The following is a 13,541-nucleotide window of genomic DNA, read 5'->3' as shown; positions in this document are numbered from 1 at the left end:
CAAAAAATGGTATCTACTACTACGTATGTAGGTACATTAAACGTTTATTCAAAACACATACACTTCAATTCACTTGAAATGAAGAGTACAATTGTATTAATTGATCGGCAGACGGATGGAAAGTATTATCGTGTGAGTTATTTCATATTCGACAAAATGCACCAGGGAATGTACCCACCCATATTGAAAAATGCTCCGGGCGCGACGATACTATAAACGGCCTAAAAACTGTCAGACTATGCACCCTCAAGATTATACGTGTATGTAAAAACGTACCTACCCTTGCGCAGCTGATAGTAATAGCTGTCTACACCATTTTCGGTTGACTTGACATGCTGTCACCATTGAAACAACACACAATTTAAAATAATAATAAAATGTCTGACATTTATTTTTGTGATTAAATTTTCATACGAGTTTTTTAGTCGCGACCTTATGTTTTTCAAATTATTATTATTATTATGATACAACAGTTACCATCGTATTTGCATTGTAGTGAATACAGTTGCACACAATTGATATGATACATGCTTATAGTATGTCGATATTTATTTATTTTAATGATAAACTCGCACATGTGTCCAATGTCCATATAATATACTTATAGGAATGAGTACGTACGTAAAATACACATACTGTACTTGAAACTTTTGAAAAAATATCGATTGTTGAACACGGATAGTAAGAACGGTAGGAATTTATCGCTAACAACGATTTTTGTCGTCACTTTTTTACTACCTACCTATACCTACCTATTAACCAATACAGTAACGGGTAAACATGATTTTTCAAAAAAGTAATTTTTATAACATATAATATGGAAAACAAAGTATAATGTTATTCCTATAGCTTTTACTTAACGATTGACTTAATGAAAATATAACTATTAATACCTATTTGGTATAATACGAGTACTTTATTAGCTTTGACAAATTATAATATGATAATACTCTCATGTATATTAAGCATTATTAAATACGACCACAAGTCTTTGATAAATAGGCATATATCATTCCGTTTTTTTTTTTTGTTAAAAGTTCGAGCGACAAAATATCTGATGTCATGGAGTAGCATTCTCTGTTAAGTTGGATCAATAGTGAGAGCTTTGACGGTTCTAAAGTCTTTTTAGTCTTTTTCGTCAAACCTAATCCTTCTATATATAAATATATATATATATATATATAATATAAACAATAAACATACACATGTACCCTTACTGAAACTACAATGGAAGTCTGATTTCTATTCGCTAGGCTTACGATTTCTTTCACAGTTTTACTGTACTGTCACATTATATTGACGAGTATCGATGGTGTCTATTTTTACTCATATCATGAACAAAAAAAAAAAAAATTACGAATAAAAATTGTAAACAAATGCTTCAAACGTGACGTATCACGTTATCATAATATAATAATAGTTGGCATGTGTATCAAAGGATTTAACATCTCGTTGGTAATATTATGTATTTATGTGCATGAATAAAACATCCATCTATCTTGGTAAAGATTTTACATTATGTCTATTATGATTTTGACAAATATTAAATATACTCGCATACACGTACGTATACACACCAAAAATTATGTAAACATACTTAACTATCTACACAAGATAAGAAATCCATTACACCGTTTTAATTGCCTCATACAGTCATAAATTATAATATATAAATATATTATATACGCAATTAACTATTTAAATATTGTATATACTCTAAACAAAAAAAAATAATAATCATTATTAAATTGTAATCTGAGCACAAAATCGAAATTAATTCGAATATTGAGGACATATTAATATTTGTTCATAAGTCTTTTACGTCATGGTATTTTATAGTATAACAAAATGTAGATTTAGTTTATGAAAAATGTGTTATATATTAAAATAAAAATAAATTGTACCTCGTAGAATATCTTCACAGAACGGTTTTTAGTCTGTGAATATTTAGTACCATCACTACCATTCATGTTGTCAAGTACTTATTTATATTGCATATTGTGCTGTACAATATATATATATTTATTAATAAAGTTGTATACTAAAAAGTTTATTTTAAATTAATAATCAGACTCTATAGAGTTCCTGCCATTGGTACCTAACCTACCCATGATTTTTCAATGGTAGGGGAAGGTCAGGCTAAACATAATAAATTATAATTAGGTACCGTAACATGGTAATTTTTCATTATAAATAATTATTATTATAATAATATATTATTATTTTATTATATACTTACTTAAATAATTATAACTATATATAATATAAATGTATAGTAGTAGGTAGGTACTAATTTATGCTAAATAAGTATTACCTTAAATTTTGTAAAAAACAATAATATAGTAATGTTTTATTATTTAATTCAACCATATTCAAATTCTTTTGGGTGTTATTTTGGAAAATAATTTGAGTATATATTATAAATTATTAATTTATACACTAGATGGATTTTTTTACGTATAGAATTTATTATTTTGAAAATAGTTGAATACACAATTTGAAGCTATTAAAAAAAAAAAAAAAATATTAAAACAATTTTTTTTGTTTTTATTTTTGATAGTTTTACTTTCTGAATGAAAACATACATTTTAATATCTTATTCTAAAACAAAATGTTTTTCAAAGTATTTTAATAAGTTGGCACATGATTACATAGAAATTAATTTTCGAACGAGTACCTTGTCAATTTGTTTTAACTACTTATAACTTAAAAAGCGTATTTTAACTTTTTAAGGAATTAATTTTTTTTTTAAATATTGTTTTGTTTTATCATCAAATTATGTGAATTTTGAACAAGTTGATAGTTTTTAAATAATCAACAATTTCGCTAAAACAATCACTCTGTATAGTATACGAAAAATATGTTTAAATTAAAAACTGCGTTTAGTTTATTTTTTTTTTTAACTTATCAAAATATGCATTAGTGTACCTATCGTAAATAGCAATATTACCTAGTAAATCATCACTTATCTTCTTTTGCTTCAAGTTTCATATTTCATAGTATAATGTTTAAGATATAATAACAATTATTTAATAATGATTTTAATCTGATAATAGGTATTAACTTATTAGCTAGTAAACACGTGATCTAGTGAATAGTGATCAATTAAATAAACTGTGAAGTATATGTTCAATAATTCAATATTGTATTATATGGCGATTTTTATGATTGGTGTCACATGATTTTAGTGTTGAATAGATTGTATTTTTTCATGTTTTAACTCTTTAGATCTAAATTAATTTTTGAATTAGTTGTTCAACACATAACAGATGTTTGAGAACATTTAATGCATATGATTTTGATTATTCCAAAGATTTTTGGGAGTGATTGGCGAGTCAAATAAAAAAAAACACGTCGTGGGTCTATTTTTTGAGGAGAATGAAGAAATAGGGAAAACAGTTTCTGTAATACATAAAAACCATTAATACAATAATATGTGCGTACGAGTAAAGCAGTGTAAAGAAGATTGTTCCGTTCGATTTCGTTTCAAATTACGTTTAAAATGTATACATCTGTTGTTGTTATTATTATTATAAGGTAGGTATGTTAAGTAAATACGTACATTGTAATGTCGCTGGGACTGCGGTAGTCGGGTTGCGTCGGTGAGCGTTATTCAATTTCATACGCTGATAAACGACCTTTGTAGTATATAATATATTTATAATATAATATTTTACGCGTTCCTATATATTATTATGCTAATCGACCGATACTCCAATAGATATTATTTATACAGGGATCGGGTGCAAATCGAACCGGAATCGATCCGATTATGTGTTATATAGTGCGTACAGAGAATAACTAACGGGTGAAATAGCACGCGTGTGGACTTACGCGTGTGGTACGCGCGTAATGCGATTTTAATGGAAACGCTGCCGTTGACGTGTCGTGCAACAGTATAGTATAATTTAATATTATGCGTGTGCCTATTATAATATAATACAATTTAATGTTGTACTAATAATGGTATTAGTTTTTTTCATTCCTCGCAAATCGCAATCATAACACCGTCATTGAGATTGTATCATATTAATTTGGAGGGCGTTTAAATAGACAAACGCTGCGGAGTAGACACCACCACTACTACCACCGCCAATACTAACAACACTGTTTCCACTACCACTACACGAACCCATTATTATCACAGTAATATCATGCGAGACGTTAACCAATATTTATAATTATTTAGGGGGATTTTCTTTTTTCACGAAGTGTTGATGTTGGTTAACATGTTGCGTGGCCGAATCCAATTCTGTTGAAGGAGGTCTCTGTTTTTCTCGAGATGACAGGTGGCTGGGTTACCATTTGTGAGTGTTTGTTTTTAAATTTAGAAGTTTTTGAGATTCATTTCTGCTACCATACTCTGGTTTTTGTCTTAGCGTTGTGTAAGACAAAGTCGTTTAGCAATAAGTTCTGACTTATTTTGTCCGCTTTTTCGCTGTCGCCAAATAATTGATTATGGTTAGATATCTATATTATAGAACATAATCGAGTATCTTGAATTATTTAAATTATGAATTTGGTTTTAGGTTTTTCTAGCTATCACAAGTGGAAAATATCGTTATTGATATTCCTGAAACTCCTTAATGTACTTAGAAATAGTACTGAGTTGCTTTGGAAGACTACTTCGCAGTGTATGGTTTTTTTTTTAAAAGATCAGATCCAGAGTATATATTATGAGATTCTTGCTGTTACATCGGTATATTTTGAGCTTACGCTTTGATATTTATGAATACAAATTAATCATATTTGAGATTACTCAATATATATGTATATTATATTGTTAAATTTGTGGTGGCGCAAACGAAAAAAAATACGCGTACATTATAATATTAATATTATATATTATTATTGTTTTGATGTCGGTGGCGTGATCGTTCGAGTGTTGCAAGGGATGGATGTATAATATTATACGTACATATTATATACATTGTATCTCGTAGGAAACAATAGCCAGGCCCACCCGTCCTACAAAAGCGTCGCCGGTCAATGTATAAATTGCTTATTTATATAATTTACGCACGAACGCTCGTGAGCATGTGTGTGTTCGGCGTGCGCGTGTTAGAGTGGTGTGAGAGTGTGTTACGCGGGGTGCGTCGTGTCGTATACATAATGTTTACATTGAACTTGACGTGTTTTGTTCGCGGACCTCATAATTAATGAAGTAACCATGGTAACGAGCCATTCATCAATCTATTTAAAGGGACCTTAACGCCTAAACAAACCCGCGAAAATTCGTAACAATTAAACCGTCCGTGTGGCTTGCGGACGACGTGATATCTGTGTACTCGCGTGCGCTTTTTTGTTTTTGTTTTTGTTGCCTTTTCATCATTATCGCGGACACTGCGTGATGGATGTATATAATATTATTATATGCCAAATTATTTCATGTGAAACGTTTTCAACACGACCGGTCGACATGGGCATCGAAAATTCGGTGGTTTTTTTAGAGGGAGGAAGAAGAGTAGGATAAAATTGGAGGAAGTTTATATATATATATATATATATACACATAGAAAGATACATTCGTACCACTAATTCGAATATCCCTATACGCCTCGACGGATTCACCTACTCTCGTCGCGCCCTAAAGCACACAACCCGGTGGATTACTACACGTCTATTAAGTAGGATTTCATGTCGATTTCCCTCTAGAGTCTAAATCTGAAGTCTTCCGCTCGATTACCGTTGCTCGCACACGATACGACGACGGTTGATCTATACGACGCGCTTCAGTATACACTCCACTTATTCCTATACTATGATATTGTAGGTACTTAAATATAATACGTAATATTATACGGGACGATTCAAAATTCAAGTCCAACATTCCTTTTAGAATCTGAGCGGAGCGATGAATTTATTGATTTTACAATGATGTATGTTAATTTGTTTTTCTTGTGTTTACGTAAGTACGATAAAGTAGTCCACTTGTCGAAATAATAATTCAATTTTCATCTTTGAGAGATGGTTTTGGATAAAAACTTGAATTTAGTTTGTACTTTGAAAAAGATCGAAATTAAAAAATCGAAGAATAAAAGAAAAATCCTAATTTTTATGCAAATCTTATTTTTGACTAAATTAATTTTTTTTTTATGTGTATGTATCGATAACGAATAACCATAGAGTTTTGAAACTTTCGTCAGATGTTTATATAATCCTTTTCTATTTATAATGACATTATTAAAATACTTTGACTCTTTTTTGAATTATTCACAGGTATTAGAACTTATAGATTTCTTTAATTTTTTTTACAAATATTGATTAAATATTACTTGCAAAGTAGAAATGTTTAAAAATTCAAAATTTAACACGAGATCAGACAAAAATATATATTCTTAGATCTGTAAAAAAATACATAGGGCCGAGATTTTTTTTATACGTTTGATGTTAAAATTTTGATGAAATCTATCAGAATCGTAAAAAATTGTAAACTAGTTAAAAGTTAATAAAGTTCTAAAAATCTTTTATTTTTGAATCTTACTTTTGAAAATTTAGTACAAGATTATTCAAAAGTAGCTCATATTGAATCTATAAAACCCAAAAAATATAGGTATAAGGAGAATAATTTTTTTATTGAATTTTTACATTTCAATTTAGATGAAATTATACTTATTTAAACGATCAATCATAATATGTTAATTTATTATTTTGTTATAATTTAAAACTATTATTTGTATAAACTTAAATTTTAAGTATTTTATATTGTTATGAATTTTACTATACTACACAGTAATATTTTAAATTTATTTTAAAATATCATCTATTTATAGATACTATGAATCTATATTTACTGTTTTACAGTATTTACAGAAATATGTTATTAAATTTTGAGTTATATAATATAGTATAATTACATATTGTTATAATAGTTAAATACAAATAATGTAATAAATGCAATATTTTTGCAAAAAATTATATCAACACAGTGATGTATTTTCAAATTTTTCTGGGGGTGGGTCCACAGTTTATACATAATTACCTAATATAAACTATGATAACTATATACCTATTGCCTTTATCATACTTTATATTTAGCCGTAACTTAGAAACCGTCGTCAGAATATACAGAAATTTCTATACTTCTCATTACTTAACTATACTGCAGGAATATGCCGAATATGTATCGGTTTTTTTAATTTTTTTTTTTTTTTTTTTTTGGGGGGGGGTCTAGTATCCCTGGACTTCCCTGTAAATACGCCACTGTATCAATCTACCGTAATTTTAAAAGTAAAATAAATAACTTTAATAGCTATTCATATAAAAAAATGTATCATGAAATATATTTAATGATATAAACTGAAACTTGACACACCACGGTGTATCTGTTTAAAATCGTTTTTTCATATATAATGATGTATTATTGAATTCAAATTTAACTGTTTCATAATAATAACCAATTAGACACCTAACGTACAGTGAATTGGTACTTACTTACCTATCTTTCACATATTGAATTATACGATCTTTTGATTTATTTGAATTCAAATTTTAACTAACAGTTTTTGACTATCTGAGTTATTAAAATGTATCCAATGATACTAAAAATAATAATTCTTAATTTGTAGATAAAAATATAAAATAGATTTAATATCGAATCTAGTACTTATTATACAAGGACAATTTTTATAAATTTAATTATAAAATAATAAAGATTAACATTGACTAGTAATATTATTATAATTATTATTTATTATATCATCATAGCCCCATATTTTTCAAACATATTATCCTTACTATAGATTATTAAATCGTTAATAACTCAACTATAACTCGTCAAAATGTTGATTTAGATTTATACATATAAATTCTCAAAAATAAATTACTGAATAATTTAAAGTGAAAAAAGGTTTTTTATTTGAAAAGTAGAAGTTTATAGCGAGAGTCGTGACGAGATACTTTTTAAATTATACAAAAAACATATCAATCAATCAAAAATATGATCATATTATTAAATTACTCTAATATAAAAATTTCTAATTGTACCTATACTTAAAAATTCAAAAATTAGGTTTTGAATAATTGAATCAATATAAAGAAAAATAGAAGATGAACATATTTGATGGGTTTTTATAATAATATAACATAATGATACATGTGCACCAAGAAGGTATGATTGCGTGAGGTAAACGATTATTAAAATCACAGACTCTACTACTATATGGAACGATGGAAATGTTGCTTGGATTTTTGCAGAGTTTCCTGCAAACAATGTAAGTATATTATTTCTATACTAAGTTAGAATAATGCATTATAAATCTTCGGAAGGTCCGAAAATTTAAATGCATAGTGAAATATAAACATTTTATAAAGTTGTGCTAATAGTTTAGTATTTTTATTTTAAGATAATTGTCATATTGTTAATACTTTATAAATGGAAACTATCTCAGACGAATTTTGTTTTGTTTTAGGAATTGTGTTTAAAGTAAAATTATTTTAGAACTGAATGACTCGACGAACATATATTATTATTGTGTCGGTCCCTTGATACCGGAACGTATGGCACGGAAACTGTATATGAATACGAAGACAATTGTTTCAGTGTTAAAGTTGTTTTGAATTTACAACGCGATTAATATCTTCAAGTTTCGGTCAGGTGATATTGTCCTGCGGGGAACAAAGTACAAACGAAACGCCGTGGAGATAATGGTAAGACTAAATCACGTTGGGCTGTAAACATTTTCTGTTTGTATATATTTGTTCGTGAAACGCAACATACCGTTTCCATATATATTTAGTTTAATTTATTATGCATCACGTCTCTGACTTTATGTTCCTTTTAATTATTTGTTCATCCATTACAAGCGTACAAGTATAATTAGATCCACTGTTTCTCAGTCAAAAAGTAATACAATTATGAATCGCGAGCTACTATTCATTACGAATAACCTATAGTTAGTATAGTTTAAAATAATAATAGAACTGATAACTATGCATTTTACAGTATATAATATATATATACATATATGTAGAACGTCTATCATTGGATTTATTTTTTATGAAGTTTAATTTGAATATTTTCCATCGAAATGTAAAATATTAAAAAAATGTAATTCACTTTATAGTTTACGTAAGCTAATTGGTATGATCGTTTGTTACAGTATTGTTACATACGTACATTTTCATAATAAATAATTTATACATCAATAACGATGAGGGTTATAATTGTAAAATGAAAATTGACACGATCGATCATTATAGTATACTCAATACTGTTAATATATAATAATATTATATTACAACAAGTCACACGCACTATTTCGTATATTTTAAATTGATAGAATTATATAATTTTTATTTCTACTGACACTCTCGATCAAATTTAAAATAAAACAGTTTTGTAAATTTTGATAACTGCCATTCACAAAAAATTATTACAACAAATAACTATTCGGATTATTCTACAAATTTTAAATTATATAAATATTGAGTATCATACTGTGCAAAAAATCCGGTATATATAATAATTAAAATATTGTTTAAAAACACTTTAAAAATACAATAGTAAAAATAATAATTAAAGTTATTAAATGTGACGAACTTCAATAAACTATAGGTACATTTTTCTAGATTCTAGATGTTTAATCTGTATTATGAAATAAAAATAAAAATAATAATAATTCATACATAATATAATTTCCCCATCTGTAGTAACTGATAGTTATACTAGTTATAGTGATATTTAATTAAAATGTTATTCTATTGTATAAATATTGTAGGTATTTAACTATAAAACAACCAATAAAATATTAAGGCATACGAAACTTAACAGTTAAAAAATGACTTACCCACAATAAGCGGATTTATAAGAATATTATTAATCACGGGTCAATTTCGAGCATTTGAGTTCGATTTTTAAGTATAATATACACTTTTAAGTTTATTTTTGGTTACCAGCAAATAGCAAGCAGTATAAATGATTCATGAATAATTAAAATTAACTTTTCGAATCTACTTATTATAAATGTATATTGTACCTGTATATAAGGCATATATTATATACTATTATTGTGTAATACATTAATACTTTTCAATATTATACGAAATTTACTTTGCCTTAAAATACGAATACCTATATACGATGTAAACTCTGGGGAATTATTTTATATATTACCTTAATGAGAATTAATTAAGCACATATCATGTATTTACTAAGCCGTGATGCACGCCTCGAGTTATACGTATTTCTCCAAATATACGTCAATCATTTATTTATATCACTTTATTCCAACACCGGAAAATAATTTTACATCTCTTCCTACATAATCTTATTCTTTCTTTTTCTTTTTTGTTGCATGAGATATTCTCCTGCGATTTGAATTAGTTTGACGTGAAATGAAATAATTTCATTCCCTTTACGAAAGTAGAAAATTTAATATTTTAAAGTAATATTCGAAATTCCTCTGATGGATTTGCAAGTCATATCAAGTGATGTATCATAATATATTATGTTAGCTGCGTACATTAAGAAATATAATAATATGAAAGTATATATATACCAGAATAATAATAAAAAACGCCTTTATTCTATTTAAAGCGTTTGTAAAATTATGTGCTATGTTTGATTATACTTTTATTATACTATTTCACTTTGTCGTTAATAATACTATTTTTATTATCAAGTTTCATATGAAATACTAATATATAAAATATATTTAAATAATCATTCTATATTATATTATAGAATAATATTAAATTAATATTTTGAAATGGATGTATTAGTATGATTAGTCATTAATAACAACATAATTCGCAATACGTACTTTAAAAAAATAATATACAATTTTGAACAATGCCTTGTGTAGGCAATTAAGGACGTTTCGTGTGTTGAATCTTAAATGTAAATTTTCGAAACGATTATGTTATGATGCTTCATTATTATTTTTATGCATGTGATATACTATAATATATTTAACTTCATATCCCATAATTTTATAACAATTAAAATATTATGAAATAAGAAGTACATAAAAACATTTTTTGTTAATCTTTAAGTAATTAGGTAGTAAATAATGAAATGAATTACCATTGAATGCATGTCTTATACTCTTATGCAAGTATACATTTTTTTTTTAAATGAGAATCAGCAGTTAGTTATTTTTAAAACTTAGATATAAAAATAAAAGTTTTTATGCATTTCTAACTAGAAAAGAGTTTGACATTTTGACGAATTTTGTTATAATTTGAACTTATAATTCACGTATAAAAAATTATGCAGTTATAGCTTACAAACAAAAAAACTGAAAATATCGAAAATTTCAATTATCTTTAATAGGTAACTCAAAAAAAATCAAATATTTTGAAAATTTTACTATGTGTAAACGATGATAATATAAATTAAGTATTTTAAGTATTTACTTTGTAAAAATTTTTAGTTTCTGTGCTTATTTGTTTTTGAATTACAATTGAATCTCAATAACTCGAATTTCAATTGAACTAAAAATTAATTCGAGTTATATATTTTTTGAGTTACAAATATTGTATTGAGTGTCCCTATGGTCAAGGCTTGAGCCAGCAAAATATTTTGTGAGGGGAAGGGGGTTGAGAATAAATATGTTATATTGTGTAATAAAATATGAAATTATAAAAATATTATAATAATATAATAGTACCTAAAATATTATAATTTCGTGGGGAGGTCTGAACTCTAAAACCCCCTATGGCTTCAGCTATGCTTAGGGGAAAAAAATTCTAGTTATTGAGACTCAATTGTACAACAAAATAAAGAGATCAATTCTTATATCCAGGTTAGCTTAAGAATTCTCGTTTCTTACTATGTTTTTTGTTTTTCCCGATCATAAAAAAATATACTGAACATTTTGACCTCTTTAAAATACAAACTATATCCAATTTGCTATCCAAAACTACCCTCAAAGTTGAGAATTGAAGAATTTTATCAAATACTTATTGTGTACTCATGCACACTCTCTCACACACTATTATAAAATCTATACATTTATCGCCCCCATAATTTATACGAAAAAAGGGTGTTTCTAATTTGAATAAAAGAAGTTGGTATCACCACATGGCACTTTTTAGTTTTGAAATTTAAAAAAAAATCAGATTTAAATAAATATTTATTATTAAAGAAAAATATGTAGGTATAAGTATCTGTATTAATTGTAGTATAACTACTTTGTGTTCATATCAACGCTCTGCTTATATAGCCAGAAGTATATATATATATATTTACTCTCTCACACACACACACACACACACACACACACACACCATATATATATATATATATATATATATACAGAAAGAGAGATTTAAATATAAAATAAGCACGTGTCGAGTAAAATTTGTAACCTAAACTTTATTTGCTATATAATACAATTATTCGCGTCGTATTTACTTTATTGATTAAATAACGGTTTTTGAATTTTTTATCATTATATATTTATACGTATAAATAATACGTTTTTATACGTTTATCAGTAAATTAAAAAAAATAATAAAAATAAAACTATATTCCATGCATGTCACTAATAGTAAATAAAAGCGAAAAGTGTGTAGACATATTTTAAATGTATAATTAAATTAATACGATTTTAGCGACGTGAAAAAATATATTATATTAAGTCGATTATTCTAAGGATTGCTTAAATTCTGTTAAATTAACGGTGACATAATAATATAATAAAACCTTTGTTAAATTAAGTTAGACTATGTTCGTTTATTGTACGTGACGTGAACAAAATCATTGCTCTATTGTCACAATAAATGATTTAAAACAAATTATAAAGCCATTAAAAAGTCGACTAAGCTTTATGATTTATTCTACAGAGACGTATTGAGTGTGGTGTGTGTGTAATATATTTCAACAACGCACGCGTACCTATATACTCGTATATTCTAATAGGATTCATATTGTTTGTCGATTTCTTGTTTGCTAATAGATACCTACGTAAATACATATATTATTTATTTATTACCTACATGTATAAACGGATATATTATATGTATAGTCTATTCGATTAGGGTTTTATAATTTTTCGCGACCTTCAAAGATTATAACTTCTCCATGAGAAATGGCATCGTTTCGCATCGCCTGTCACGTTTCGTCTCCACGTTGCAGAATTTAATCAGACACCAGTAGCAATTAAACAGCTGAAATTCATGGCGGAATAAGTCGTTTAAAGTCTCTGCGAGTTCGTTTCGGGTCCTGTCATTCCCAACCAGAACTGGAGACTAGCTACGCGTGGTCCCCAGAGGACGGCGCGAGGCAAACACTTATGGGGGTGTTAGTGTATGTGTATGGGTGTGCAATTTCTCGTGTGACGGTAACGACCAGGATATATATGTTTATAATACACGGAGTACGGGTAGAAGGGGTTGTCGGGATTTAAGTCGTGTTGTGTTTTTTGCCAGTGTAAACATCTGCCCGCCCGGCCCGCGGGAAAAGCGACAGCTGGAACAATACGCATCTAATAAAAGTTAACTGCTGGCTGCATGTCGTGGAGGTTTGCAAAAGCTGTACACACGCACACACACACACACACACACACACACACACACACACACACACACACACACAC

General features: G+C 27.5%; 1 long non-coding RNA gene across 1 annotated transcript in view; it reads left to right on the top strand.

Annotated features, from left to right (window-relative positions):
• The window catches only part of LOC126551345 (uncharacterized), a 36,811-nt gene that overhangs the window by 13,280 nt on the left and 9,990 nt on the right, over positions 1 to 13,541 (top strand). Inside the window, exons 2-3 of the long non-coding RNA XR_007605235.1 lie at positions 8,012 to 8,213; positions 8,412 to 8,649. This is a non-coding gene — a long non-coding RNA (uncharacterized LOC126551345). The remainder of the gene's footprint in view (positions 1 to 8,011; positions 8,214 to 8,411; positions 8,650 to 13,541) is intronic.

Source organism: Aphis gossypii, chromosome 3, assembly GCF_020184175.1.
Source record: "Aphis gossypii isolate Hap1 chromosome 3, ASM2018417v2, whole genome shotgun sequence".
Lineage (NCBI taxonomy): Eukaryota > Metazoa > Arthropoda > Insecta > Hemiptera > Aphididae > Aphis > Aphis gossypii.
This window is presented reverse-complemented; position numbering and strand designations above follow the sequence as displayed.